A 16,336-nucleotide genomic window follows, 5' to 3' on the forward strand; every position below is an offset into this window, starting at 1 on the left:
GGCACAGTTTGGAAACAAATCCTGCCCAAAGCAGGAAACACGGCCCCGATACTCAGACCATCTCAGAGCCAGGAGTCGGGCTGGCAGCTGGGCCCCCACGGGGGAGGGCGGCGCTGGAGCGCCCTGAGCCAGCCCCACCTCTGTCTCTACCCTGGTCCTCCGAGCTCAGCCAGCACCGCGATGTCCCTCTGCCCCCGGAGTCGGCCTCGGTCTCCAGGTGCCCCCTGCACTTGGGCTGTGCTTCTAGAACCAGATGGTGACACTGCACAGCAACCCCCCCACCTCCAAGGCTCTGGGACCTGTGACCAGAGGAAGCCCAAATGCCTGACCGGACCCTCAGGGCCCTGGGGTCCTTCCTGGGATGTCCTGGGGATGGGTCTGCGGGGGGCGAAGGTGGGGCTGGACAATTCTCCCCTGATGGGTGGGAGGCTGGGGCCCCCAGGCAGGGCTCCTCACACTGGCCCGCCCCAGGTTCTCTGCCAGCTGTGTCCCCTGGCCCGGGCTCCTAGCCCTGCCTGTTGTCCCCAGGAGCCAGGAGCCGAGCGGCAGGAAAATGCGTGTCAGCACTGCCCACTGCATTCCTGAGGTCCTCTCCTGGCAGCAGACACCTCCCCTCCCACCTAACCTGAGAGCCACACTGGTGGGCGCCGGCCCTGCCCTGCCGCCTCTGCTCCCGCAGCCTCCGCCCCAGGAACACCCTTGCCAGCCGCAGGCCCGGCCGCGCTGGACCTCCAAGCCAAGCCAAGGCTTTCAAGTCCGTTCCCAGGGGCCCCGAGGCTGCCGCCGCCTCCAGCAAGCTGGGTATTTTGGGGGACGTCCCCTAAATGAAAACAGGGCAGGAATGCTGGAGGCTGAGCTGGTGTCCCCGAGGGCTGGGTGCGGCACTTGGAGCTGGGCAGAGGACAGAAAGGGGAGGGAGGAGGCGAGCAGAGGACTGGAGAGTAAACCCTGGCAGGCGTCGTGGGAGTGGCCCTGATGGTGACGGCAGAAGGAGAGGGGGCCCGGAAGAGGATAGGGCCTCAGGGGCATCTCAAAACCGCTCGTGGGCACAGAGGATCCATCCCTCGGTGACCCCACTCACCGTCTCTGCACCCCCTCTTCCCATCTGTGCAATGAGACGTGACGTTCTGAGGCCTCGCGGGGTGGGCCGGGTGGAGGGCTGACCGGACGCTGGGTTCCGGCCTCCAGCACAGATGTTCTCAGCCTGTCCTATGTGTCATCTGCGTGTGCTGGCCCTGGGCGCAGTGTCCTCTCAGGGTCCTGCTGGCCCTGGGTCACAGCAAGAAGTCCCCCCAGGTGCCCTCAGGAGGCCCACGTGTCTCGGGAGGACCCAGAGCTATAGCCAGGCCCCCTCCACTGTCCCCACCCCCCTCCCCCCATCCTCTGAGATGCCAACAACCAGTGTGTCTCTCTGGCTCCACCTTCCCAGACCCAGTGAAGGTCAAGACAGACGCACCTTGGAGGTCAACATTCTACAGAGGGGGAAACTGAGGCATGGACATGGAGACCACGGGCCAGGCCCCAGCTTCAGCCCCTCCCAGGCCCAAGGCGAGCGGTTCCTGGCTTCCCCACCCTGCTGCTGTGGGGTCACGGCGCCAGCCCCCACCCTCCTTTGCCCGGGCCTGGCCTGGTCCCGGCAGCTCGAGCGTCCCCTCCTGGGAAGTCCTTAGGTCCCCTTGACCCCTCGAGCATTGCAGTGCACTTCAGACCATGGCCCAGGCCCTGAGGACTCCCCAGCACAGCCGATCGGGTCCGAGCACCGGCCGTGTACGCCAGGACTGTCCCAGGCCCTGTGGGAGGGGCTGGGTGGGGGGACACAGTGGGACTCTGAGAGGTGACGAACCCCAAGGTCCCTTGCTGTCAGGCATGGGAGCTGCCTTGACTCCCAGGCTCTCTGGGCCACCACAGGCCTCGCCGAGAAGCCATCCTCCTCAGTGGGCATCGCACCCAGGGCAGCAGAAGGACGCAGAGCAGGGCCCTCGTCCAGCCCCTCGGAAGGGCCTGCGGCCCTGGCAAAGCTATCCACGCGTTGTCTGGGCCCCCGCTGCCGCCCAGGCAGAGGGGGTCGATGATCCAGGCCCAAGGGGCCCATCACAATGGCACACCATGTGGCCTGTTGGGGCCACGCCCTGCTCCCCCATCAGGGCCTGGCCCCTGGGAACCCACGTGGTAGTCACGGGTCCCCCTCAGGGGACTGGGCCCTGGGACCCCGGAGTGGTGACCTGCTGTTGTCTGAGAGCACAAGGCCCTCAGTTACCAGCCAGGGCTGGCACGGACGGCAGGAGGGGAAGGTGGTGGGGCCAGGCTGGGGCCCAAGGGGCTGCCCACCCAGCCCCTCCTGGACTCGGGGTTCACATGCCCCCAGTGGGGCTGAGCGGGCTCATCCTCCCTGCCCCAGCACCTGACTTAAAGAAAGACAATCTCCCGTTGCCTTCACCGTGCGCTGTGGTGGGAGTTGATCTGAGAAGCGAGAGGCGGTTTGCAGCCCGCAGATGCCTCTGGGGTGGGGCGAGCGGGGCCAGGCCACCCGTAGAGAGGGGCTGCCCGAGGGCCCCTGGCAGCCGGCACCGCCGCCTCAGGGAACGCACTTTCCCTCTCCGGCTGGTGGCCTCGCTGGAGACCCGCGGCCCGCAGTCAATTGGGCAGCACGGGCTCTCATAGGGACAGGGAGCCCCAGCACAGGCAGCCGGGGCCCAGGGCAGTGCCTGGGCGCCACCCCCCACCCGGCGGCAGCAGGGACCCCGGGACAGCACCAGCCACTGGAACAGCCTGGAGCTGCTTTCTCACAGGCCGCCGGAGCTGGTATTTTTAGCCCCCGAGCCCCAGGCTCTGGACGAGAATAGCCTCGGGCAGTGGGAAAAGCCGAGTGGGGGGCGGGCCGTGCTGCCGAGACTCTGTTCGCTCCTGTGGCCTCCATTTGGCCAGCAACAAGAGAGGCCAGCTCACACAGTCGAAATGGCAAAATCCAACACGGAGGGATTTGGTGGCCGCTCCCTCGAAGGAGCAGCAGAAGGGGCGGCTGTCCTCACACAGGGCCCCACAGGCCCTGGGACGCCTTGCCCTGTGTGGCCCCAGGCCCCAGTGCTCAGTGGGCCACAGGGTGTGCTCCCAGGGCAGGGCGGAGGTCCAGGGTGTGCTGGCACCTGGGTCCCACTGAGGGCTCCAGCCAGGGTGGGGTGCCCATCCCAGGTCACCCAGCCAGACGCCTGTGCACAGCCAGCTCCTGGGGGTGTCAGGGTTCAGACCTGGCTGGTCAGTCACCATCCGCCCCTCCCTCACTCATCCATATCCCGGGGCGGCTCCTGACCCTCTAGGCTTCCCGGCCCTCTCCCGGCGCACCTCCAGCTCTGTCCTAATCCTCGGCCTCAGTCACACGGGTCCCACCGCTGACCCAGACAGCTGGCCTCTGTCCCAGAGTCGAAAGCTCCAGAGAGCGGGCCTCCCAGGCTTGGACATATCAGCACTCAGTGAAGACAAAGAACCTGAAAAGCCAAGGACACCCCAAGATTCACAGGGTCAGCCCCTCGACTGACTGGTCCTTCCTCAGCTCTGAAACCTTCTGCGGCTCCCCAGTGGCAGGGAACACTGTTAGCAGTGAAACCGAGTCTCCTCCCGCAGGGAGAAGGAAGACACCAAAGCCGATGGCAGCACAGAAACCCCGAATGCAGCTGGGGGGGCCCCGAGGCCCGCCCGAAAGCTGCCTCCCAAGGCAGGGTGGCAGCAGAGGGCGGGACAGAGTCCAGTCACTGCGGCCCGGCCTTCAAGGGGTGCCACCACCCACATCGAAGGCCAAGTGTGCCCCTCAGCAGGGGTCTCGCCCACAGCAGAGACACCCAGGCACTGGCTGGGGCACTGGGGTTGAGGGGAAGGGCCAGGGAGGCCTGGTGGGCCCTGGGACATGGCCACGCTCCACTGGTGCCACTCGAGTGCCAGGCTGAAGTCAGGAGACCTGGGGACCCACGTCAGACGGGCGTGGAGCAGGGGCCTCTCCCAGCCCCTCCGCCCCTCCCCGCCTCAACCCACGCTCTGCCCAGCTGGGCGCCCCAGACCCCGTTCACCTCCAGCGCCTCGTGCAGCCAGCAGTTTTCACCCGAGTTGCCTGAGCGCCGGCTCTGTGCCCGCGGCTCGAGGCATGGAGACGGGGAGGACCCCAGGACTTGACCCTCAGGACCCCCGGCTTGGTGGGAGAGCCAAGTGAGGAGACCGAGAAGGGCACCCCGTCCCAGGGAGAGTGATAGCGGAGCTGGGGGGCCCCAAGGCTCTGGGGGGTGGGGATCAGGGACATGTGCCAAGGCAGGGGACGTCGATACTGGCAGGAGGCAGGTGGGACAGTAAAATGACAACACTGTGAAATGCTTGGGCCACACCAGGTGCCCGGTTGGTGAGGCCAGCACTGTTTCCTGCTGTGTGCCTGCTAGGCCGCCTCCCGACTTGAACTTGGACTCTTACATGCGTCTCACTCACACCAATATCACAAGACCCCAGACCAGCCCCCGGTAAACACTCTGTGTGAGTGAGTGAGTGAGCGAGTGGGTGGTCTGAGCCTGGAAAGTGACTGGTTTCAAAGGTTTCAAAGCCGGTCTCCCCCAGCTCCACCCGTAGCCAGCCCGGCACCAGCACAAAGGCCCCAGTGGGCACCCAGCTCGGCCGGGGTTCTGTTCTCTCCACCCGGGGGAAGAAGTCCGAGTTCTCCCCTGGGCCTCTGGAAGAAGTGAGCCGCACCCATGCCCAGCCACACCCCGGGGGGTTGTGTCAGCCTCCAGGCTGGGAGAGAACACACAGGTGCTATTGTAAGCCACTGTGGTGGTGGCCATCTGTCACAGTGGACACAGAGGGCCCACTCGGGGCCCAGCGTGCCTCGCTGACCTTCACACTCACGTGGGGGCAGCCTGCTGGCCATCTTCGGTCAGTGGATGGAGGCACGAACAGAGAGTCCAGGGAAATGCTGGGCCCACCCCCGGGTGGCCCTTAACGTCACGGCAGGAGGCACGGTGCAGAGTCGCCCACGGTGACCAAGAGAAGGTGTCTGGTCAAAGAAGCCACACCCAGACAGGGGTCAGTCCCTCACTCACGTTGCAGGTGGCACCTCAGATCTGGCAACACCCCCTGGGCACGCCGACGTGTGCGTCCGGAATTCGCCACTGTCCACGGCTGGCTGCAAGACCTGTGACCTGTTTCGGCCCAAGGGCTGGTTCGAGATGTGGCGGAAGGGGCGCTTCCGACGTTCACGTTGGCTCTGTTTCCGTGACGTTGGTCTTCAAGGGATGTTGGCAAACACCGGGACCCCCAGCGCTGTCTTCTGGAAGACTCCCATCCAGAGCTGTGAGGCGGTGGGGTGCTTGGGTTCACTTTTTTAAAATTAATAGACTTTTAAAAAAAGATTTTATTTATTTATTTTTACAGAGAGGAGAAGGGCAGGAGAAAGAGGCAGAGAAACACCGATCGGCTGCCCGTCATATTCTGGAGTAGCTTTAGCTTCACAGAAACATCAAACAAAGCGCAGAGAGCTCCCCGGCACCCTCTCCCTGACCCAAGTTCCCCTGTGACAGACGTCTGGCACTGTCATCACACTCGCTACAGTGGGTGACATTGTGTATCCAATGTCACAGCCGCCTGCAGAGCAGCTTCACTGGCCTGAAGTCCTCTCAGCTCCACCTGTTCACCCCTCCCCCACCTGTTCACCCCTCCCCCACCTGATCACCCCCTCCCCCTCCCCCACCCCTGGCACCTGCTGAGCCGTTCACTATCTCAGTCACTTTGCCCTCCCAGAGGGTCACGCAGTTGGGACCACGCAGCGCGGCCTTGTGGGACGGCGTCTCTCACTTGGTGACACACGTCCACGTTTCCTCTGCAGCTCATGGCGGCTGCACCGCGCTTCCCTTCATTGCCCGCCACCCGGATGGGCCGCTGTTTATTTTCCCACTGCCCGGTTGGAGGAGGTCTTGGGCACTTCCAGTTTGGGGCAGATGGGAATAAGCGTGTCACGGACACGTGAGCCACCCCTAACCACGACTCTGGGGGCATGGGGGGCATCGTCCTTCCACCACCAAAGGGCGTCTGTGCAGGAGAGAGTTAGGGGGTCCCGGGGCTCCTGGGGGAGAGCCCTGTGGCAGGAGGGGCGGGAGAAGCTGCTGGGAATCGGGGCTGTCTGGGCCTGGGGGGCATCCTGACAAGACTTGGCCTGACTTCCTTTCCTCCTATCCCCGTGAGGTCTAAGCAGAGACCAGAGAAAACCGACAGGGACTCGGTCAGGAGGGCCCTGCTCTGGGGAGAAGGCTGTTCACCCCAGTGCCCCAGGGGGTGCACTCCTCCCCCGGCCGTGGGGAGCTCGGCTGTGTAGCCACCGTTGTCACCCTGTGGGCCCGTCACCCTGAAGGACGGCCCCAGGCCAAGGAGAGAGTCTTTCAACCCAGGCCCCTCCCTGGCCCAGGGCCTCAGAGCACCAGCCTGCAGCAGGTGGGGGCCGACCTGCACAGGAGCCAAGGGGGCCCTCGGCCACTCCCCGCAGCCATCAGCCTTGCCCCGGCCCCCGCTGGCTGGCGGGAGGCAGGAGGCCGAGGAGGGCTTGGGGCCGAGGCCGCCCTGGGCTCCGCTTCCACCGCTCCCGCCATGGGGCCATCCCCCCCACAGGACTGTCGGTGCCCATCGGAGTCTCTGCCCACGAAGACAGGAAGCCCTGGGACCAGATCCTCCACCTCGTCCCTACTGTCACCACCCAGGTGTTCTCTGTAAGACGACGCCATCCGGCTGTGGTGCCGCAGGTCCTCTGCTGGGCCTGGCTGGGCCCAGCCTGTACACAGGGGAGGCCGGGCCCGGGAGAGCGGCCTGTCTGCCCAGTGCAGCGGCCAGCAGCCGTGAATACCCAGAACGACCTTGACTTCCACCTGGGCTTTCAGGGCAAACCCAGGGGGCTTTCCGAGGCTGTGGGAGCTGGACAGAGCTGGCCTGTCCTGGGAACCGCCCCTTCAAATGCCTCCTGCCCAGGGAGGGACAGAGGCAGCGTGGGGGACAGAGGAGCCGCCCTGACTGCAGGGCCGTGTGGGGCAAAATGGTGATGGGACTCCCTGGGCCTGGGCCCTGCCTGGAGTTGAGTGAGACGGGAGTTGGCCGTCCAGGTAGTGGGAGCCTCATGGAGAGAGGCGGGTCTCCGGAGGGGCCACCTCCTGTAATGAGAATCCTAGAAGCAGCAAGAGATAAGGGGACAGTCACCTACAAAGGGGACAATGCTAGCGGATTTCTCAAAAGAGACCTTGCAGGCAAGAAGGGGCTGGAAAGAAGTGTTTCAAGTCATGAAATCCAAAGACCTACATCCAAGATTGCTCTATCCAGCAAAGTTTTCATTTAGAACCGAAGGAAAGACAAAGTGCTTCTCAGATAAGGTCAAGTTCAAGGAGTTCATCATCACCAAGCCTTTATTATATGAAATGTTAAAGGGACTTCTCTAAGAAAAAGAAGATAAAAAATATGAACAGTGAAAGGACAGCAAACTCACAGTTACTAACAACCACACCTAAAACAAAAGCAAACCAAGAGGACAGCTAGATCAGGAGCGGAACCACAGAAATGGAGATCACATGGAGGGTTAGCAACAGGGGAGTGGGAGGAGGAGAAGGGGGGAGAAGGCACAGAGAATAAGTAGCATAGACAGCGGGGAGAAAATAGACGGGGGGAGGGCAGGAATAGTATGGGAAATATAGAATCTAAAGAACTTGAGACACATGGACATAAACTAAAGGAGGGGAATGGTGAGGGGTGTGCAGGGTGGAGGGGAGTGAAGGGGGGAATGGGAGAACTGTAATGGCATAGTCAATAAAATATAAAAAACAATGATTTATATTAAACTTTCCCTTTTAAATTAAAAAAAAACAGAAACAGCCTCAGAGGGCTGGGGCCGGGGTGACGTCGGGGGGAAGTGGCCCCGCCCCCAGGCACTTCTGTAAAGGTGTTACAGCCTGTCTGTCACTGGTCCCAGGCAGAATTCACAGGACCCCCGGGGCCCCACCCCCAATAGCGTGCACACAGGTGCACACGCATGCCCACACACATGCGGGTGCGGATGGAAGCTGCTCAGAAATGTCCCCTCTAGGAAGTGACTGTGTCCTTGTTTCTCGCAGAACTCCCAGGGACCTATGACTCCCTGGACCTGTGGCCCAAAGGCGGTGGGCCCGAGTCCTCATCTCTCTGCACCTGACAACCTGGCCCAGGGGCTCCCGTCCTGGGCACCACGTGGGATGGCGCAGCTCAGGGGAGAAAGACAGGAGGCAAGGCTTAGTGACAGGGGCGCCTTGGGCAACAGTAACGGCTGGGATGATGATGCTGGTAACCAGCCAACCTCCGGGCGATGGGATGCCCTGCCCCCAGGACCCTGCCAGTGGTAGTGAGGTGATGGATTAGGGCAGCCCTTGTGTCCCAAGTCCCTGCCATGCCACCTGCCTCCTTTCCTGATGACCAAGGGCAGCTGCTATTGGCCACAGAAGGGGGCTGGTCCACAATCTTTCAGTGCATGTGGCAGAAAGCCAGCTCAAACTGGCTACCGCTTAAGGGAGAGACAGTTGAGGTAGAACAGCTTCAGGTGTGGCTGGTTCCAGGAGCCCATCTCAGAACTTGGCGTTTCTCCCCTTCAGCTCTGCTTTCCTCTGTGTGGACGTCATTCTCAGGCCGACTTGCCCCTCTCCTCATTCCTTCTGCTCCAGCAAACAGAAGCTGACTGTTACCAAGAGTTTGACCCTATGTCATGGGGCTAACCCTCACTGGCCCTCACTGCCCTGGCCTGGGTCAGGGGTCCAACTCTCAACCTAGGGGCAGATCAGTCCCATTGAACTCCAGGCTGAGTATTGGGTGGGGCAGTGTTGTCCCCCCAAAAGTTGGGGTGCCATGCCCAGAAGTGACTAAAACACTTCATGGACGTACATGCTTGTTGCAGGCATGACTGAAGGGGTGGGCAGTCGGTGATGGAACATTCTGGAAGGAGTAGGAGAGTGGGGTTCAGGTCCTGGAGGGCTCCCTGTGTGACTCAGGCTGGCCCCCAAGTCTCTGAGTCCCAGTCGCCCTGGGCTCGCAGCCAGCCTCCTTTAGGTTCCCTGTTGCCTTGCAACGAATCACCCAGCGTGGGGCTAACAACTGCCATCTCCCGGGACGCTGGGGTCTGCAATCAGGGCAGGGCCAGCAGGAGCGAGCTGCCTCTCCTCCGCGGTGTTCAGGCCTCCTCTGGGAAGACCGGACGCCCGGACGCCCGGCGTGCACCCTCTCGGCTCCCTTCACTCCCGTGATGGGACCCAGACTGGGGAACTGGAAGGGGGGCTCAGCTGGGTGGAGACAGGAACGCCCGTGTGTGGCCTCTCTGTGTGGCGTGGGCTTCCCCACTGCACGGCCGCGCAGGGGAGTCAGACTGCATATGTCACAGCCCTGGGGTGAGCCCAGGGAGACGTGGTCCCGGGCTCTCCCACCTGCAAGAGGAGATGCATAGGCCTCCCCTCTCCAAATGCAGAGAATTCCCGGCCATGTTTCAAAGCCTCCACAGGCTCAAATAGGATAATCCAGTGGGTCTCAATGGGGGGCACCACTGGGGGTACTGGGCAGGGCCTGAGTTTCACGTCCCCACAACATTCATACGTCGAAAGCCTAACGCCCAAGGTGACAGTACCAGTTGGTGGACCTTGAGGATGGGATTAGTGCCCACATGAGAGAGGTCCACAGGGCCCTGTCCCCTTCCACGCTGCAGGGATGCAGCAAGAGATGGGTGGCCTGCCACATGGAGCAGGGTCTTCCCAGGACCCTGGTCTTGAACTTGCAGCCCCCAGAGCTGAGGGATTAAACGCCTGTTGTTCACAAGCTGCTCTGTCTTTGGTGCCTGGGCAGAGCAGCCGGGCAGAGACACCTGGAGACACTCTGGTTGTCACGCCAGGGGAGAGTGGGTGGTGGGGGCACAGGGGCTAGTGCTGCCCGCACGGAGTCAGGAGAAGCTGGTCGTCGTACGGGCACGGGACAACCCCCCCCAAACACTCATCCAGCGCCAAACATCGGTGGAGCCACGTGGAGAGATGCGCCCCCAGGGGTGGCCTCGGAGCCGGCCACTGTGAGGCCCTGGGGCCCCGGCTTCCATGTGGAAGAAGCGTTGTCCTGAGTGGCAGCCCCCCACCCCGCCCAAATCCAGGTGAGGACACAGCCTCTCTGGGGACAGCAGTTGTCCCCACTCCGCTCCTGCGAAGCTTCAGGACTTCTGTGAGCCGCCTCCCCCGCCCTGCCCTCCTGCACCCCAAGCAGAGCACGTGTGCTGGGTGAGCTCCCGAAATTTGGGACCTGGGGAGTCACTCGAAGGCCTCAGCGAGGGGTGGGGGCTGCATGGGCCTGGCCAGCAACACCTGCTTGGCCCCAAGATCCTGGTGTCCTCACCACGGGGACCGTCCAGCTGGAGAAGCCCTGGTTTATTTACTGAGTAGTTCAGGTTCTCTTCATTTCTTCTCTTTTCTCCCGACCCCCCACTCACCCCACCCGGGGTTTCCACGGACATGCCAAGTGAACCAGCTGCAAAGGCAGCCCCAGCCACAGCCCGAGGGGCCCAGGCTGGGCGGACATCGCTCCATTTTTGGAATTCTTCAGGAGTGAGGGCAGCCTTGGCTGCCAATGCCGCTCGGATCGCAGAGGCCACCGCAGAGGGGAAAGCTCGCCCACGGTCCAGCGGGCCGCGGGCCACAGGAACTCACTGGAATGTGGCCCTTGTGGCCGGCCCCAGAGGGGCCTTTCTGTGCCAACATGGCTAGTTTAGCCGTGATGACCCGTGAATGACAATGACCCCACCGCTAGGGGCTGGGCTGGCCCCTGCTATACGGCCCCCTCATCCTGTGATGGGTCGGGGCACAGGGCGGACACAGCTTCCCCAGGAACACCTGTTGGGGGGGTGATTATCCACAGGACAATCACAGGATGGTCCAGGACAGCTGACACCCCATCATCGGGGCTTGAGACCTGAGCCCCAAGAGCCTCTGTGAAATGCGCACATGGACACGGGGTGGGGGGTTGTGGGGGACCCTGGAGCAGGACAGCCCCAGGGGATGGCGTTCTGCAGTCATGTCCCCGCCACGAGTCCTGGCTTCCTTAGTCAGTGACAGCAAGGCCACAGGACTGAAATTCTGCCAGGTGGTCAGGAGGTCAAGGTCAACACCACAGAGGTCAGTCAAGTTGAACAGCAAGCATGAGAACATGGCACGTTCCCTCTGCGGTCCTCCTGCCCCAAACTTGAGACCCTGTACAACTGAGAGAGAAACTCAGATGGACTCCAGTGAGGGGTACCCCACAAAAATCTGACCAGTGCCCCCAGACTGTCACATCACCCAACACAGGGCGTGTGTGAGAAGGTGTCAGCCGGGAGGAGCCGAGGGAGACATGGCTGGGTCCCGGGAGAGGAACGGAGGTGAGGAAGGCCGGACAAAGGTGGACGTGTGTGAACAGCAATGTGTCGATAGTGGTGCACTTGTGACCACCTTGCCATGCCGATGTCAGGTGTGTGCAGTGCGGGCATCTAGGGCGGGGGCGGGGGTCCACGGGGACTCTCTGTGCTGGGGCAGCACCTTCCCTGCCCATCGAGACCTGCTCCGAACAGGAAGTTTAGGCTAAAAGCTCATGTGTGTTTAAGGACCCAGCCCACCCTCGGGCAAGTGGCAAGTGCTCAGGGGACAGGCGCTTGGAATCCGGGGCCAGCCCAGGCCCTGTCGCTCTGGACAGTGGCTGAGCCTGGCACTGCCACACGACCCTGCATGGCAATGCACACGTGCGTCCTAATCATGAGGAACAGATGAAAAGCCACGGGCCCGGCTCTGCTGGGCCTCAGGCACGTCCTGGCTGCCACCTCCTGATGCAGGGCCCGGGCTTTAGACCGCTGGTGACCCCGGCTCTATCCTGCAACCAGACACCCTGCCACTGAGCCCAGTTCCCTCCTGCCCTGGCCCTGCCTAGGTGCCCTCAAACGGGCCCGAGAGGCCCTGCTCACGGAACTGAGGCTGCTTCCCACCAGACGCATGTCCCTACGTGTGAAGTCAGGGCCCGCCTGTGTCACAGCAGGAGTGATCTGGTGACCACTGCCAAGTCCAGGCTCAGTGGCCTGGGCCCAGCGTCACGTGGGCTGCCCGCGTGGCCTCCCAGGGGGAGCTTTGCGGTCCCACTTCACAGGGCAGGGGAGGGAGGACCAGAGGAGTCGATCGCCTGGCCCAGGTCACAGCTGGATTTTAAAGCTGCAGCTTGAAACCCGCACTTTCAACCTCCTTTCCAAACCGCTGTGACGGTGTCCCAGAGTGGGGACATGACCAACCCATGGCCACGCGGCTTGGGGACGGTGGGTCAGCCTCAGACCCGCCTTTACGGGATGATCTGAGGCTGGGGCCTCTCTGTGCAGCCACAGAAAACAGAGGGACCGTGACCTCCGGTGGGTCTGGGAACTGCCTCAAGTGAGAGCAGCGCCCCTGACCTGACCCCTCATTACATCCCCACCAGGTCTGGCCGCGGGGGAAATCCAAGTGCGCTCCCCGCTCCCCACCTGCCTGCCCCAGTTCCAGAGCGGCACGCACACTGCCTGAACTGGCTGGGTAGCACCCGGGGTGGCCGCGGCTCCGGGTCCCGTGCATGCGTGTGCTGAGGGGAACGGCACCCCTGATCTGCCTGGCAGTGTGTCCAGCTCCCCGCCACACCCACACCTGGCCCTGGCCCTGCCCGCACTGCAGCCAGACGGGACGTCTCCCGGGGCCTCCCGGGTGCCCCTCCTCACACCCCCGGTGCTGCTGCAAGCCTTCTGCCCCTCAGCACCCTCTTCTCCATCCCTCCCCCACTCGGTGGGGCGGTCCCTGCTCACCCGCATCTGCACCCAAAGCCGCTCCTCTGGGTCCCACAGCACCTGGGCAGGGGCTGAGTCTGAGTCTCCTTTGTGTCTAAGGTCTGACCAGAGCCTGGCACATGGCTGACGTCCACCAGGTGTTTTTGGACAGAGGGAAGGCAGGGAGGGAGGAAGAAGATAGATAAATAGGAAAATGAAGAGATGAACATGGACAGATGGGTGTGTAAAAGACGGATGAAGGCTGGAGGCTGGGAGATGAATGGCAATGGGCAGAAGGAGGGATGAACAGCGGGTGGTTGGTGGGCAGACAGAGGGAGGGAGAGATGGGTGGATGGATCGGTAAGTGGTAGATGCCTTTGTCGGGTTCGGGAGGATGGGACCCAGGCTGTGGCCTCCCCTTGCACAAGTGAGGTGACCTCTGGGACCGCTGTGTGTCAGACACAGGGCACCTGTGCTGACCCGAACTGAACCGCCCCGCCTGTGGGGGTGAGGACCGGTATGCAGCCCTGGCCCACCCCAGGGGGATGCTGTCACCACCGGCAACTGGAACCGAGTGGACCCTGCACACCCTGACATCCCCTGCCCCGTGTGGAAAGCACCAGAATCCCGGCGTTTTTTCTGGAGTGGATCTCGGTTTGCCAGTGAGAAAGAGTCGCAGTCATATACAGGGGTCAGAGAATTCCCAAAGCAGCGGTGACTGGCTCAATTGAGCTTCTTCCACGGCCCGGGGCCACCTGTAACCCTCGGCACCCACCTTGGCTGAGCAGCCCCCTGCCCGTCTGGCAGAGGTGCCACCCCCTTCACAGGGCCCCACTCTGCCCCCTGGGACCGCACTTCCCACGGAAACGGCTCTGACCAAGGGGCTCCCACACCCAGCCCTGAGCAGCACAGTGCAGGTGCGGCAGCCCGAGGGACCACATCTACTGCCAGGGACAGCAAGGCCACTGGCCCGAGCCCTCGTCACATCCCCACTGAACGTCCTTCCCCCTACCTCAGGGAGCTTCTCTCCTTGGCCCCGTCCCCAGGGTCCGGGGTGGGAGAGGAGGACTGTGAAGTCCACGGAAACATCGGAGCACAGCAACCAGCAAATGGATTCCCCATTAAGTTCAGAACCAGGTTACAGCACAGCACCCGCAGTGGAACCACAAGCATAGAAATAAAGAGCAGAAGACCGTAGAGAGCAGGTCCCACCGACCAACCTCCACCTCCACAAAGCCGAGCCGCACACAGTTCTCGCCGTGTGCATCTCCACTGACGCCCGGGCCCTGCTGACCGCTCCCAGCTGGGGCTGCCCCAGGGCGCCCTCCGGTCTCCCCCACCGGCACACCCACTGAAACTCTACGCTTAACATTTTGAGGAACTGCCAAACTGTTTTCCAGGTCCACCGAACTAACCAGTGACGGGCGAGGAGTCTCCACATCCTTATCAGCACTTATTATTGTCTGTCTTTTCTTTTAGTCGCCCCAGTGGCTGGAGACTGGCATCGCATTGTGCTTTGGATTTGCATTTCTCTAATGATGAGTAATACAGAGCGTCTTTTTAGTTGCTTACTGGCCGTGTGGGTATCTTCTTTGAAGAAAGGAGAGAGCCCGGAGGCCGTAGGGAGACTCCCGGGCCCTCGCCAAGACTCGGGTGGCTGAGAGTGGGAAGGGTCGCTGTTGGGGGTCTGAGCAGGGGTCTGACATCCTGTTTTCCGAGTGCAGACCAGACCAAAGGGAGCAGAGAGCCCTCCACGCCAGTGAGGATGGTGGTGATGTAATCCAGCGATGGTGGGGACCCAGGGCTGGCCACAGGGCAGCGGCAGCAAGTGGCCAGGCTGCCCGAGTATTTCGAGTAGGTTGAGGACCGGCCCCAGGACTTGCTGACAGACGGAATGTGCGTGTGAGAGAAGAAAGACGCCAAGATTTGGCCCAAATGACTGAGAATTGACAGGCCGCCACCGGATTTGGGGGAGCCCTGGGGGTGGATGGGAGAAGATCAGGACTTGGGTGGCGGCACCCCTGAGACGCCCACTGGGGGATGCAGGCAGGGTCCCACACATGTGGCTTACAGGAAAAGACAGTATCGAAGGTCTTGCTGGTCGGATGAAACAGCCGCCACTGGCTCCGTGCCGTCAGAACAAGCTAATTAGCACTTGTTGACTGCGGCAAAGTCCGGAAAAGATGCGACCAGGGCCAGAAGCCAGCACGCACTTCGGTTCTGATTGCATGGAAGCCACCACACCCTCGAGGTGCTGACTCACCTGATTTCATCACCGGCCATCGCTGGAGGGGGCGGTCTCCGCTGCAAAGCCAAGCAGAAAGCTGGAGCTGAAGGTGTGGGGACAGCTTGCAGCTCGCTCTGCCAGGACCAGCGGGACCCCTGGCTTTAAGATGTTGCGTCCCCCAAAACATGTGTGCTGTCCTACCGCCCAGAACCTGTGAATGGGCCCCCATCTGGAAACAGGGCCTTTGCAGAGGTCACGCCCCTGCCAACGAAGAGGCGGCAAATTGGGATGAGGTCATACTGGGCTGGATCACGGTGGGCGCAACTCCAGGACAGAAAAGAGAAGTCTGGACACAGACCCAGAGGCGCGCAGGGGAGGAGGCCACGTGACCGCAGAGGCTGAGACGGCAGTGATGCGGCCACGAGCCAGGGTAGGTGAGAGACTGTTGCTCTTTCCAGCGAAGTGGACCAGGGTGACCTCTAGTCCTGGTTTAGGTGAAGCAGGTGCTCGAGTCCCCACAGGGTCTCTGCCCGTGAAGTCTTTCCCAGGGCACAGCGGGGAGAGGTGGCCACCGGCTCGGGCCTGGGTGTCTGCACACCAGCCTGGCTCAGCCGCGCCTGTGCTCTGGCCCATACAAATTGGACCATAGCCATGGCCACCTGCGTCAGACAGCACGCCAGTCAGGCACTAGTCTCAGCCCTTGCTGAAGTGCCCAGTGTCCCAGAAAGGAGGCAGAGGCCCTGTGCCCTCCGAGGCCACCCAGCAGAGGACACACAACTCCCAGGCTCCGGCTGGGCTCATCTCTGGGGGACACACATCATTGTGGAGGAACCTCCGTGGCTGCAGATTCGTCCATGGGACGCTTCACACCAGGTGGTCTGGGGGCCCGGGCTCCGCTCACAAGGCCGTGACAAGGACAGGGAGACCAGGGTGTCCCCAGCCAGCCAGCCAGCCAGCCGGTCTGGATAACCAACCTCAGGGACAGTCCACCCGGTTGCGGGGGCCGCTGAGGTGACAGCCTCTGTGGATATTTGCCTGCATCCCCCGAAGGTTGTAATAGTTATGCACGTGTATTGCAAATCCTCTTCTGCTTGCTGTTAACTGCTTTTCCACAGATGCTGGTTTTTGTTTGCTGGGCCAAGTGTTCCTGTAATGCAAATGCCTAGTGATCCCTGGTTGCCAGGGAAGCATTTTAGCGGGGACAGCCTGTCCCTTTGCCAACCCCTCCACCATGACAGTGTTGGGGGCAGGGAAGCGGACAGGTTTCCCTCCCTCCTGGGCCCTGCCTCTCTGGAGCCTGCACTCAC

This window comes from Sturnira hondurensis, unplaced genomic scaffold, assembly GCF_014824575.4.
Source record: "Sturnira hondurensis isolate 20B ecotype Veracruz unplaced genomic scaffold, ASM1482457v3 Scaffold0014099, whole genome shotgun sequence".
NCBI lineage: Eukaryota > Metazoa > Chordata > Mammalia > Chiroptera > Phyllostomidae > Sturnira > Sturnira hondurensis.